At 35.8% G+C, this 13150-nt stretch overlaps 2 pseudogenes; one reads left to right on the plus strand and one right to left on the minus strand.

The window, feature by feature from the left end:
• Positions 1-1663: 1663 nt before the first annotated feature.
• LOC122414831 (cytochrome c oxidase subunit 1-like) lies at positions 1664-2188 on the minus strand (annotated as a pseudogene).
• Positions 2189-4119: 1931 nt separating this feature from the next.
• LOC122414832 (cytochrome b-like) lies at positions 4120-7660 on the plus strand (annotated as a pseudogene).
• The last annotated feature ends 5490 nt before the right edge of the window (positions 7661-13150 follow it).

A 13150-nucleotide genomic window follows, 5' to 3' on the forward strand; every position in this document is an offset into this window, starting at 1 on the left:
ACGAGTAAGGAAAGAGGCAGAGGGGGATAAGAAGGGGATAAAGAGGGGGGAATATGGGCAAGAGGTAGGACGAGGGAGGATAAAAGGGAAAGGGAAAGAAATAGGAAGGTGAAAGCGGGGGAGGAAGTCGGGGAGAAATTTTGGACGGTGAAGGGGGTTAGACAGGGGTGCCCGTTGAGCCCGTTACTCTTCGTGCTGATGCTGGCGGACCTAGATGAAGAATTGGCTAGGGGGTGCTGGGGAGGGATTGAGCTGGACGGGGGAGGGAAGGTATATTCTTTGGCGTACGCGGATGATCTGGTGCTGTTGGCGAAGGGAGAGCAGGAAATGAAGGGGATGATAGGGAAGTTCGAAAAGTACATAGAGAAGAAGGGCCTAGAGGTTAACACGGAAAAAACAAAGGTGATGAGATGTAAAGTAGGAGGAGGCAGGAAGAGGAAAGGAAAATGGTGGTGGATGGGAAAGGAGATAGAGGAGGTGGTGAGGTATAAGTACTTAGGGTATGTGGTGAGGGCGGATGGGGATCAAAAGGATCAGGTGGAGGAAAGGGTGGGGAAGGCAGCAAAGGCGATGGGACAGGTGTGGGGGATCGAGAAAAGGAAGTTCGGGAAGGACTGGGGAAGGAGGTTGTGGCTGTTCGACAAGTTGGTGTGGCCGGTGATGAGCTATGGGGTGGAAATTTGGGGTTGGAAAGAGAGGGAAACGGTGGAACGGGTACACGAGCGGTTTATGAGGTGGGTGCTGGGGGTGTCGAGAAGGGTACCGGGATATCAGCTGAGGGAAGAGCTGCAGAGGGATGCGCTGAGGGGAAGGGCAGGGATGAGGGCTTGGGCGTATGAGAGGAAACTGGAAGAAGGAAGAGGGGGAGAGCTAGCAAGAAGGTGTAGGGCAGAGATGAGGAAGAGGGCGCGAACAAATGCATGGTGTGGAGGATGGGAGGAGGAGAGGAGGGAGTTTTATGAGAGAAAGGGTTGGAGCGCAGAGGAAGTGGAGAGGAGGTGGATGGAGGGGGAAATGAGAGGAGAGGAATTAGTCATGGGGGAAAGGAGAGGGCAAGACGAAGAAAGGTGGAGAAAAGTAGTAGAGGCGAAGGGAAATAAGGAGTATAAGTTCGTGAAAGGGAGGGGGGTACCGGGATACCTGAAGAAGGGATGGGAGGAGGGGAGATGGCAGAGGATGGCGAGGTTTAGGCTGGGGGAAGAAATGAGAGGGACTTTGTATTGGGAGGTGGCGGAGAAAAGGCTCTGCAGGAAGTGTGGGGCAGAGGAAGAGACGTGGGAACATGTCTGAGAAGAGTGCACAGGATGGGGCAAGGAGAAGGGATGGCAGGAGATGAGGGAGAAGGTGCTGGGAGACGAAGGGGACGGTGAGGAATGGCTGGAGAAGATAGAAAAATGGAGGGAAGTTTAGAGAAAGTGCGGCGGAAACGGAAGTCGAGGCGTGAATGTCGAGGTGTGTATGGAGAAATGAATGGAGGATGAAGTATGAAGGGGAGCGACTGGCTCCCTCTCTCTCTCTCTCTCTCGGTCTCGGGCGGAGGCTTGGCAATGGCGAAGGATAAAAGTAGATAGAATAAGATAGTGTTAAGGAATGAGGATGGAAGTGGCGAAAATGTGAGCGGAGCGGGAGTCCGCACTGTACCCCGCATAGGGAAAATAAACAGTTATATATAATGTTCTATTTTTTTATTTAAATTTTTTATTATACAAATTGTTGAAATGAAATTAATTGCTCCTATAATTGAAGATATACCAGCAATATGAAGTGAGAAAATAGCTATATCAATAGATATACCTTCATGATTAATATTTAAACATAGGGGTGGATAAACAGTTCATCCTGTTCCAACTCCTTGATTAATTAATGTACTTATGAATAATAAAATAATTGAGGGAGGAAGAAGTCAAAAGCTTATATTATTTATTCGTGGAAAAGCTATATCAGGATTTCCTATTATTAAAGGAATTAATCAATTTCCAAATCCTCCAATTATAATTGGTATAACTATAAAAAAAATTATAATAAAAGCGTGTGCTGTTACAAAAGAATTATAAATTTGATCATTATTAAGTAAAAATCCTGGATTTCCTAATTCTATACGAATAATTAATCTTATTGATGAGCCAATTATTCCTGCTCATATACCAAAAATAAAATATAAAATTCCAATATCTTTATGATTAGTTGAATATATTCATTTTTAAAAATTTTTATTTTATTAAAATTATAAATTGCAAATTTAAAGAAGTATATTTTAATATACAAAATTTTAAGTAATGTGTCTGATTAAAGTAATAAATTGTAAATTTATTTAAAAAATTAATATTTTCTTTACTAATAAGATTTAAAAATTATTTTAATTTTAATTTTGAAGATTAATAGTTTTATTAACTTAAAATCTTAATATAATCAGATTCTTATAAATCAAATATTAATAAAGAATATAATTATAAATATTAATAAATAATGAATATAATTATTAAATATTTTATTTAAAATATTAATTTTATTAAAAAATTTATTTATTAAAATTAAATTACTTAAAATTTTTATATAAAAGAAAAAAAGTAATTAGTGATATTATTATAATCAGTATTAAAATTAAATTTATATTATTATTAATATTATAATAAATTGAATATCATTTAAATATAAATCCAAATAAAGGAGGAAGTCTTCTAATTGATAAAAAATTTATAATTAGAAATATTTTGATATTTAAATTTTTTGTATTATTAATTTCATTTAGATAATTAATATTTAAAGTAAATAATATTATTATAATTGAAACATTGATAATTAAATAGGAGATAAAATATAAAATTCAAAGAATTTGTCTATTTATTAGATTAATTAATATTCAACTTATATGATTAATAGATGAGTATGCTAAAATTATATGGATAGATTGGTGACTAATTCCAAAAATTCTTGTTGAAGATGAAATTATAATAAATAAATAAATTAGTCAATTTAAGATGTTATATATAATAAAAATTATAGGAGTAAATTTTTGTCATGTCGATAATAAAAAACAATTTATTCAGTTTATATTATTTATTAATGAAATGAATCAATAATGAAAAGGTGGAATTCCAAGTTTAATAAATAATGAGATATTTAATATAAAAATTAAAAATTTTAAATATATTAAGTTATAAATTAAGTTTATTAAATTTGAAGATAAAATGATTATTATAGAAGAAATTAATTGAACAATAAAATATTTTATTACAAGTTCTTTATAATATTTATTAATAAAAATAATTAGAGGAATGAAAGTTATAATATTTAATTCAATTGAAATTCAAATTGAAAATCAGGAATTTAAGGAAATTGAAATTAAAGGTGAAATAAAATAAATAGGAAAAATATAAAATCAAATAAATGAATAAAAAATTATAAATATAAATATTATTGAATTTATATTTATTTAGGTTTTATAGTTTAATAAAAAAACATTAATTTTGAAAATTAAAGATAATTTTAATTTTAAAACTTTTAAACAAAATTTAATTTAATGATAGAATATAATTTTTTACAATTTATTTATTTTAATTTACCAATAATTTTTAATTATATAATTTTATTTTTAATAATTATTCCTATTAAATATAATAATTTTCATCCTTTGAAGTTATTAATTATTTTTATTTTAATTATTTTTTTAATTTCATTTGTCACGTCCGGAGGGGCGTGCAGGAAAGGTTCGGGTATTTGAACGTCGAGCGGCAAACGTTATGTCCCATAGACTTTTCCATTCAGCATGTATACGCAGAGCGTTATTATATAGATATACTCGTTATGAGTGTCGTGGGCGCATGCCGATAGACCTCGAGAAGTCTTGCTTATCTTGGTTACAACTGAGGAAAGGGAATTAAAGGTTGTGAATAAAGAGATCTAGGATTCCTTATACACTCTTTAATGAAAACAAAGGGGTTAGTAGAATTACAAAAGTGGAATAAGATAGAGAGATTTAGGATTCTCCATATATTCCGATATTAAAATGAAATGTTAGTAAAATACAATTGAAGGATACAAACTTGATGAGATATATTGTTAAGTGCTTTACCGGAGAGGTGTCTTTGATTACTTCGATTCGTTGTAGCTTACTTGACAATGTTGAGTTACACGGGTAAGCGGAAATTATTATAAGTCCGAGAAGCGGACGTGCAAAATTATTCTAAGTCCGAGAAGCGGACGTTCGAATTTATTCTAAGTCCCAATCTAAAAATGGACTTTAACTTTTAGTAGAAAGACTCGACTCGCTCTCTTCTACAGAAGACCCGGAGTTCGGTCAGAGTTTAAGTGTAAGACGGCTAACCGAATGACAACCGAACTACTGCTAACAGTATAATCGTGACTCTAGGTACGGAACGGACTGCCCTGAAGATGAGAAATCTCGCCCTTTTATAGGAGCCAAAATCGGAAATTAGTGGGGGAAACGGAAGTGTTTTAAGCCTTTTGGATTCTCAGATCTAGTTTAGGGGAACTGGATGTGTCATCTTCGTAGTGTTGTTCGTGTAGTGTCGGGTGGGGGCTTTAAGTTTATGGCCTAAGCGTCTTGGGTCCTAGGGTCGCTCGGTGGTTTGTTGTGTATACAGGGTTTCGAGTGTCGATACATGAGTGTGGTCGTCGTGTGTCGCATACGGATGAATGACCTGACTATTTATGGCAATGTGTAAGGCTCGAGTGGGAGTGCTTATAAGTTCGGTAGTTGATTAATCTAATATTAATTAGAATTTAACAAAAATTTACGTCGGTTGTGACACATTAAAAATAAGATTTATTTATAAATCTTGAATATATTTTATTATTTTTTACATTATAATTGGTGGTTTAATAATTATTTTTATATATTGTAACGAAACGCTCTTGCCGACCTGGCCTGAACGCCGCCACGCGTCGGTTCGAGCAACCTAAATAATAAGGAGCAGGTATGAAGGAAAACGCGGAAACCAAGAATTCTTGTTGAAAATTAAAATAATCAAATTTATTCAAATAACTGATTGAATTTTGACAAAATAAAAAGCTTCGCGATTGCTTTTGATGATTAAAACAGTTTGTTTTTTTTTTTTTATATTGTCTTGCGTTGTTTTACCGGATCTGGCGAGCAAAAGACCCGAAAGACCCGAAAACGTTGCAAATTCTCTGTCTGAGATAATTTTTAATTTCTCAATTTTCGAATTTTAATTGTACAAAAATAATAATTAGAAATAAAACAATTTTAAATTTAATGGTTGCGTTCGTTCTAGTCTCTCGACACGCCTCGAGTTTAAAAACCTCTCGATTCAATGCTTCGAGCTATTATTCGTTTGACGCGGTTTTTCCGATGTCCTGTTACGCTTGTTTTCTCTAAAAAAAAATATAAATGAATCCAAGAGGATCTCTTCGCTTTTACAATTTTTTAATTTTGTTTTGACTCGATATAATTTTAACTCGATCTATCGCCTCTTGGATTTTTGTTAATTCTCTAATTTGCGTTAGGTCTCCATACCCGGCCAACTCGGACAAGATTTTTATCAATTTTGAATTTAAAACCTTAATCAACCCAAAAAAATAATTTTACAGCTCTGCTTTTAACGATCATAAAATGACAAAATAGAATCTACTATGGAATATGACAGGATAGCGTAGACCACAGGCTCTGGGATTGAAACGTCACCGAATCGCTCCGAGATCCTGTGCATCCACTAGGTTAGGTAATTCACCGTCCACGGGCTCTGGGATTGAAACGTCGCCGAATCGCTCCGAGATCCCGTGCAACGGAAATTTGGAAAAACTAAGAGTGGACCCTGGACTCTGGGATTGAAACGTCACCGAATCGCTCCGAGATTCCAGGCATCCAGGAAAATTTGGAAATTTTAGAGGTTAGGTGCGGACCCTGGACTCTGGGATTGAAACGTCACCGAATCGCTCCGAGATTCCAGGCATCCAGGAAAATTTAGGAAAGGAATTTGTGAATTTAAAAGCAGAGTGCTTGGTCAGTGTTGTCAGAGAGGTCCGAGTTGATCCTTGAGGCAGGGAGAACTGAATGCCGAATGAGTCGCGCAGCGCTTCTTATACCCGTGTCCCCACCATAAAATTCTCGAGCGCCGAGAATCTCTGTTTTCGCTCGGTTCTGCGCATCAACTTGTTACGCCCTCTCCGATTGGCCCGTTGCCATGATCCGCGATCGCCTGTTGGTCGAGCAGGCTAGCATACGATGCGCAGACTACCGCTTTTTATGATTTACAGCTTATTACGATGTTAAACAGTAAAAACTTCAATCTGATCAAATATTACTTAATTTCTTCTTCAATTTGGCATTTTTATTTGTTTTAATATGATTCGTAAAATTATAATCGCTAAAAGTCACGTACGCGTCCTATAGCCCATCAACGCTCTGCCCGCGCATGCGTCGTAGTCGCTTTTTACATTTTTCATTATTACGTTAATTCTGTTACATTGATTTGACTTCGGATCATTTTTCTTAAACTCGTACTATTTTTCTGATGATTTTGATCATATTCACGTGCTCGGGCGACTTACAATAAAAAAAAACAAAAAGAATTAGTCTGGATAAAATATAGCGCGGCGAAGTTCAGAGCGGCGCCGGTAGCCCCGCTCAGGCTCATGCCTACCGGCCTAAGATGGCCGCCACCTGTCAACAGCGACGAGCGTGGTCGCCGCGATGTTTTGTCCGCGATCTAAAGATCGCGGAGTTTCGTTCGTTTCGACGGGCTCGGGCCGTCGCGCGTGTGTTTCGCTACAATATATTAGAAGTTTAAGAAGAAATATATTATTTAAATTTAATTTAAATAGAATTTATATAAATTTATTTAAATTTTTTTTTATATTAATTTTTTTGTTTATAATATTTTATTTTATAGATTTAAAGTTAATTATTTTAAATTATCAAGATTATTTAATTATAGATTTATATATAATTGAGGAAATTAATGATTATTCTTTAATAAAATTATTTAGAAAAAATAAGTATTCAATAATTTTTATTATAATATATCTTTATTTGACTTTAATTTGTATTATAAATATTTGTTATAAAATAAAAAGTCCTTTACGTCAGATTAATTTTTATAAATAAATCATTTTTAAAAAAAAATTTTTTTATTGTAAGAAATTCTTTAATTAATTTACCTACTCCAATTAATATTAGAATTTGATGAAATATAGGTTCTTTATTAGGTTTATGTTTATTAATTCAAATTTTATCTGGATTTATATTATCAATACATTATTGTCCTAATATTATATATGCTTTTCAAAGAATTATTCATATTATTCAAGATGTAAATTATGGTTGGGAATATCGATTAATACATATAAATGGGGCTTCTTTTTTTTTATGTATATATATTCATATTGGTCGTGGAATTTATTATAGATCTTATAAATTTAAAAAGGCTTGATTTATAGGAATTTTAATTTTTTTAGTATCTATAGGAACAGCATTTATAGGTTATGTTTTACCTTGAGGTCAAATATCATTTTGAGGGGCTACTGTTATTACAAATTTAATTTCTACAATTCCTTTTATTGGTCAGATAATTGTAGAGTGAATTTGAGGAGGATTTTCAGTTAATAATTCAACTTTAAATCGATTTTTTTCTTTACATTTTATTTTACCATTTATTATTATGGTTTTAATTTAAATTCATTTAATGTTTATTCATGGGTCACAGCTGGGGTTGCCCAGGGGTCGATACTGGGACCTGACTTCTGGAATGGCTTATACGACAGCTTGCTTCGGCTGGAGATGCCGCTCGGAGTGATCCTCGTCGCCTACGCTGATGACGTAGCGGCGGTGATTACAGAGCGATCTCCGGAACTAGCACAGTTGAAGTTGAACCAGACCATGAGGCGAGTAGGACGTTGGATGACGGACCACGGACTGCAACTCGCAACGGAAAAGACGGAACTGACGCTTCTTACGAGAAGACGTATACAGACGATACTGCCCATGACAGTGGGGACATACGAGACAGAGACCAAGGGGGAAGTCAAGTACCTTGGGGTAACCCTTGATACGAAGATGACCTTCTGGCCTCACATACAGAAGACGGCCCAGAGGACGGCAGAGAGGATAGCGTCCTTGAGCCGCCTGATGGCAAATACGACGGGACCGAGACCGGGGAAACGGCGACTGTTAATGGCGACAGCTCACTCGATCCTCCTGTACGGTGCGGAGATCTGGGCAGACTCCCTGAAGACAAAGAAGTACTGCAAGACGATGACGATGGTACAGCGGCAAGGAGCGCTGCGAATCGCTTGCTCCTACCGGACAGTCTCTGCACAAGCTGTTCTGGTGGTGGCGGGCGTAATTCCCGTGGATCTCCTTGCGTTTGAGCGTAAGAGGATCTACGGGAGCAGCGCAGACATAGGACGGAAGAACGCGGCAATTGCCGAGCGCGAAAGGACGATAGACACTTGGCAAGGACGGTGGACAAACGGAAACGATGGTAACTGGACGAGACGACTTATACGGGACCTGAGGCCGTGGCTCGGAAGGAAGTTCGGGGACGTGAATTTTTACGTTACCCAGCTCTTGACGGGGCACGGTTACTTCCGACGGTACCTCCACAGAATGAACAGAGTACGGACACCTGACTGTAAGTACTGTGGACATGAACGAGACGACGCGGAACACACGTTTTTCGTGTGTGACCGCTGGACGAGACAGAGACAAGAACTGGAAATAACAGTTGGCAGTATTACCCCGGAGAATATCGTCGGGGTAATGCTGCACGAACCCGAATGGTGGCGCTTAGTCGCCACCTACACGGAAACGATACTGCGACGTAAGAACGCGGACGGCTGCTTGACGGATGACTGAGTAGACGGAGTGACGCGACGTTACGATAACGGTGGGACAGAACGGACGAACGAACACAGACAGAACCCCCAGTCAGAAGTAATATCAACATAGTCCCTGGCTGGGGGGAAGGACAACAAGGAGGTGGCGGTTTTAGTGGGTAGGCCTGTTTTTTTGGGAGTCCCACATACCCATGTAGTCCGTAAGACTACATGGAATCCGTAAAAAGGATTTCCGCAACACCTTGGAAAAAAAAAAAAAAAAAAAAAAATGTTTATTCATGAGACTGGTTCTAATAATCCTTTAGGAGTTAATAGAAAAATTTATATAATTAATTTTCATATATATTTTACTTTGAAAGATTTTGTTGGATTTATTATGATAATTTTTTTATTAAAATTTATAAATTTATGATTTCCTTGTATTTTAAATGATCCAGAAAATTTTCTTTTGGCTAATTCTTTAGTAACTCCAATTCATATTCAGCCTGAATGATATTTTTTATTTGCTTATACAATTTTACGATCTATTCATAATGAACTAGGAGGGGTTATTTTTCTTTTATTATCAATTTTAATTTTGGGTATTATACCTTTTTTATTAAAAAATTTTTTTTTAATAAAATTTTTTCCTTTTAATCAAATTTTATTTTGATTATTTGTTAATAATGTAATTATTTTAACTTGATTAGGATCTCAACCAGTTGAGAATTTATTTAAAATAATATAATAAATTATTATTAGTTTAAAGTAAATTTGTAATATTTATTTGTTATTAGGATTATTTTTAGATTATATAATAAATTATATTAGTTTAAAATATATTTGTAATATGAATTGTTATTAAAATTATTTTATATTATGTAATAAATTGTATTTAGTTTAAAGTAAATTTGTAATATTTATTTGTTATTAAATTATTTTTAGATTATGCAATAAATTATATTTAGTTTAAAGTAAATTTGTAATATTAATTTGTTATTAAAATTATTTTTCGATTATTTAAAAAATTTTATTTAGTTTAAAATAAATTTGTAATATTTATTTGTTATTAAATTTATTTTTAGATTATTTAATAAATTTTATTTAGTTTAAAATAAAATTGTAATATTTATTTGTTATTAAAATTATTTTTAGATTATTTAATAAATTATATTTAATTTAAAGTAAATTTGTAATATTTAACTAACTTTTTCGCTAGTTAACTTCAACTATTCCGATAGTCGACTCGAAGTATTTCAATAGTTTACCGAATTCCATCGGGTTGCCGATAATGCAGAACCGCCGACAGGCGCACGCACGTTTGAGAATCGCAGCTCTTTGAACGTGTTTGAAAATCTGCATTACCGACTGTTTAGGTTTGAGCACTCGGTTTGAATCGCCATAGCGGCTGCAAGTGGGAACTCCCGACAGTTGACCATCCTGATAGATGCCAGCGGCTATCTCCCGGTACACTTCGACGCGGCCTCGCGAATGTGTTTGGAAAAACTGCCTTAACGATTGTTTGGGAAAACTGCCTTAATGACTGTTTGGGAGAACTGCCTTAATGACTGTTTGGGAGAACTGCCTTAATGACTGTTTGGGAAAACTGCCTTAATGACTGTTTGGGTTTGGGGAAACTGCCTTAACGATTGTTTGGGAAAACTGCCTTAACGACTGTTTGGGTTTGTTTGGGTTTGGAGGCCGTCTTTATTACCGACCGTTTGTGTTTGCTAGGGTTTGGGAGGCCATCTTTATTACCGAACGTTTGGGTTTGTTTGGGTTCGGGAGGCCATCTTTATTACCGACCGTTTGGGTTTGTTTGGGTTTGGGAGGCCGTCTTTATTACCGACCGTTTGGGTTTGTTTAGTTTTGGGAGGCCATCTTTATTACCAACCGTTTGGGTTTGTTTGGGTTTGTTTGAGTTTGAGCTCAGTTCGATTACATGTTTGGGTTTGTCTAGGTTAGAGCAGGGAATCTACTTTACCGACTGCCGGTAAGGTAGATTCCTACATTCGGCGGAACCGGCATAGCTGTACTACTGATGTGAATGTTTATATCTCGTGCACTCGGTACAACTATCACTGTCACACGATTGTGGAACCACACCTTATTAATAAATAAATGAATGTAGAAATATAAGGAAATTCCGGTTGTTTAACGACCACCAATTAACCAATGTGAATGTAATAACAATTTTTTTCACGTTCATGGAGTCTAAACACGATTCGTCTAGCTCGTGATATAGCTGGAGCAACAATCAGTTTTATCTCTATATATCGGACTTCGTTGGCCGGAGTGAGCCGCGATCGGTGCGCCGATCAGAATCCATCGAGGCAACAACTCTACTACCACTAACTTACGTCAAAACACATATACGTATTCGTCGAACTCGTGTTGTGTTAGTAACTTTTGCATAATCTTGAGCCCGTGCAAAGTTTTTTCTCAGCAATTACGCAACCGATCATGATGATTTTAGGCGCAATCGAAAGAGAATTTATTCATTGGCTTAAACTTCAACTTTTACGTTGCGAAATAGCTCTTGAGCAACATAATTCAACAAAATCACATGCCAATTTTACCCCCACCACCGCGAATCGTTTTATTCAGAAAAAGTATACTCGGCAAGAGCCTCGGGCCAGCAGCAGAAGACAGGGTGTCAATGTACTTGTCCCGAGACTCTACCGAGTCTCTTGATTAGCTGAAAGTTCAATTTTCAAAGCCGTACAAAACTCATGAGCTTCGCAATTAAAGAAAATCACATGCCAATTTTACCCCCACCACCGCGAATCGTTTTATTCAGAGAAAGTATAGTCTCGGCGAGAGCCTCAGGCCAGCAGACGACAGGGCTGTCAATGTACTTGTCCCGAGACTCTACCGAGTCTCTTGATAAATACTTGACCTCGAATTGATATAATACATTTTAGGAATTTTCATGTGAATTTTTAATGATTTCATTTCCATTAATTTTTTAGTAATTTTGATAAAACGTTGTGAGCCCGACAAGGATTCTCAACGCTCATTTGTCGCCGGAGATTATATTTCGAATAACTGATATATACTTGACCTCGAATTGATATAATACATTTTAGTACTGCACGTAACTTCCGTTACGACTTTTTTTCATTAACTTTTTTCTTGAAAATAATTATCATGAATTTCAATTAAAGTTTCCGATTTGTTCGATAAATATTCCAAATTATCAATAAAAACTTGGCCTCCAATTGATATCATACATTTTTATACTGCATGTAACTTGGATAGTACATTTTTCAAATTGTCCAATAATTATGATTTCTTTTGAAAATTTTTTATTTTTGATTACAGAATTTTTTTCGATTGTTTTTTATTTGTGTTGAATTTTTTTGAACTTTTCAATTTTCGTTCGTTATTTCTATAGAATTTTTTTCCTGGTTCTGAATCTTTATTCTATGTCATCCAGAAACAAGAGACCATCAATGTACTTGTCCCAACCTTTTTTCCCTAGGGGAAGTTTATGGTTTCATATAACGCATTTTTTCTCAAAAGTTCCTCATTTATGTTATGACGGTTATAGGATTTTAGTATAAATTTCTATGAATTATTTGCTTAGTACATTTTTATAGATTCCATTCTCATACGAACATTTTTTATGGGATAATCTTTTGCATGAAATTATCAGCAAATAAGGGACCATCAATGTACTTTTCCCAATCAAGAGACTCGGTAGAGTCTCGGGACAAGTACATTGAAAGCCCTGTCGTCTGCTGGCCCGAGACTCTCGCCGAGACTATACTTTCTCTGAATAAAACGATTCGCCATGGTGGGGGTAAAATTGGCATGTGATTTTATTGAATTACGAAGCTCAGGAGCCATTTAACAACTTGAAAATTGAAGTTTAAGTCAATTGAGTAATTCTCTTTCGATTCCGCCCTATATCAGCATGATCGATGGCGTATTTGCTGAGAAAAAACTTTGCACGGGCTCAAGATTATGCAAAAGTACCAACACATTTACGGAGTTGACTCATCTGTATATGGGTTTAGACCGATACATACAAGGGCCTCTTGATGCCCATCACAACAAATCACCGGTGAGAATCTATCCGTCTCGACCAATCGCCGATGAAAGAATATCTCATAGTCCTCAATATTTTCTTGTATACCGTATGCTATCGTCTGTTATGCCCGCTGCATACAGTCAATAATATTGCACAGTAATATTGCACAATAAGTTTGTATGGTGTGTAGTGCGCCATAAATTTAAGATAGATCAAACTTCTGTTCAATGATTGCGCAATGTTTCAACCCTTAGGGAAAAAAAGGTTGGGACAAGTACATTGATGGTCTCTTGTTTCTGGATGGCATAGAAAAAAGAT

The sequence above is a fragment of the Venturia canescens genome, chromosome 8, assembly GCF_019457755.1.
Source record: "Venturia canescens isolate UGA chromosome 8, ASM1945775v1, whole genome shotgun sequence".
Lineage (NCBI taxonomy): Eukaryota > Metazoa > Arthropoda > Insecta > Hymenoptera > Ichneumonidae > Venturia > Venturia canescens.